This window comes from Gossypium arboreum, chromosome 12 (assembly GCF_025698485.1).
Source record: "Gossypium arboreum isolate Shixiya-1 chromosome 12, ASM2569848v2, whole genome shotgun sequence".
Lineage (NCBI taxonomy): Eukaryota > Viridiplantae > Streptophyta > Magnoliopsida > Malvales > Malvaceae > Gossypium > Gossypium arboreum.
Window position 1 is genome coordinate 28,866,958 of NC_069081.1, and position 1,898 is coordinate 28,868,855.

Below are 1,898 nucleotides of genomic sequence, written 5' to 3' on the forward strand. Positions count from 1 at the left end.
TGCTCATCCTAGTTTGTTTAGGTTTCCCAAGACCTAGTTGTTTAAACATTTTGTAAGGCATGATGTTAATACTAGCCCCTAAATCAGCTAATGCATGACTTATATCTAAACTACCAATTAAGCAAGGAATTGTAAAACTCCCTGGATCTTTCAATTTGTGGGGTAGCTTAATTTGTAAATAGCTTATCAGACTGCGTTTAGCTCTACATGCGATGCTTCATCCAACTTTCGCTTATTTACTAAAAGCTCTTTTAAAAATTTCATTGCATTTAGCATCTGCAACAAAGCTTCAATAAACGGTAAGTTAATATGTAATTTTTTCAAAAGTTTGAGGAATTTATCGAATTGTTCCTCTAAGCGGTCTTTCCTTGTCGCGTTAGGGTATGGGACACAAGGTCTATATTCTTCATTCACCATTTTTTTATGACTTACCTCACTTTTACCTTTGCTCACCACAGTTTCTTGCATCAATTTTGGCTCAGGCGCAATGAATCCTTCCTTATCTTGAGTACTAATTGTGTTGAGGTGTTCCCTTGGATTAGGTTCAGTATTACTTAGTAAGCTACCTTGTGGTCATTTGGAGATTAGTTTGGATAGCTGGCCTATCTGAGTTTCGAGCCCTTGGATCGATGCTTGTTGATTCTTAAGTGTTGTCTCGGTATTTTGGAAACGGGTTTCTAATACCGACATGAATTTTGAGAGCATCTCTTCAAGGTTCGGTTTCTTCTCTTGTTGATAAGGTGGCTGTTGAAAACCATGAGGATTTTGTCGCTTTTGATTCCCTTGACCACCCCAGGAGAAATTTGGGTGGTTCCTCCAACCTGTATTATAAGTATTATTGTATGGGTTATTTTGAGATCTAAAGTTATTGTTACCCATATAGTTAACTTGTTCCTCTTCAGTTGTAGGATTGAAGGATTGATATTCTGTATGCACACCTCCTCCACTTGAGTCACACCTCATTACTGGATGTACCTACATAAAACCAAATAAACCATTAATCTTTTTATTAAGAAGTTCTACCTGATTTGACAGCATAGTAACTGAGTCGACGTTATAAACGCCGGCTGTTTTTGTTGGCTTAGTCCTCATGACTTGCCACTAATAATTATTCAGTGACATTTCTTCAATGAATTCATAAGCCTTTTCAAGTGTTTTGTTGTTGATGGTTCCTCTAGCAGTTGCGTCAATCATCTGCCTTGTCGAGGGATTCACACCATTGTAAAACATTTGAACTTGCAGCCATAGAGGTAACCCATGGTGAGGGCACCTTTGCAATAGATCCTAGTATCTCTCCCATGCATCGTAAAGTGTTTCTAAGTCCATCTGCATAAAAGAAGAGATATCATTACGTAACTTAGCCGTTTTAGCCAGCAAAAAATATTTTAGTAGAAATTTTTCAGTCATTTGTTCCAAAGTAGTGATAGACCCTCATGGTAATGAGTTTAACCACTGTTTAGCTTTGTTTCTCATTGAAAAAGGGAATAACCGAAGGCGAATGGCATCATCAGAAATGCCATTAATTTTGAAAATGTCGCAAAATTCCAGAAAATTTGCCAAGTGAGTGTTGGGATCCTCATCTTGCAAACCATCAAACTGAACAAACTGCTGCCTCATCTGAATTGTGTTAGGTTTCAGTTCGAAATTATTTGCAGCAATAGGTTTCAGGTCTAACTATACTTCACTCAGTTCCTGTTAAAGAAGGTTTAGCATAGTCATACATAGTGCGTGGAGTAAGATTTTGATTAACCGCAATTGTAGGAGGCAGCTGATTGCCTTGGTTTTTAGCCATCTCTTCGATTGGGGGTTGAGTATCATCTTCTTGCTCGTTCTCTGTGTATCTTAAGCTTCGCTTTATTTCTCTTTGGTTTCTATGAACTGTGCGATCGATTTCTTCG

General features: G+C 37.9%; 1 non-coding gene across 1 annotated transcript; it reads left to right on the forward strand.

Moving 5' to 3' along the window:
• The first annotated feature begins 1,252 nt into the window (after nucleotides 1-1,252).
• On the forward strand, nucleotides 1,253-1,359 carry LOC128286336 (small nucleolar RNA R71). The gene has a single exon (XR_008276879.1). It is a non-coding gene; the product is annotated as a small nucleolar RNA R71 (small nucleolar RNA).
• Nucleotides 1,360-1,898: the final 539 nt, after the last annotated feature.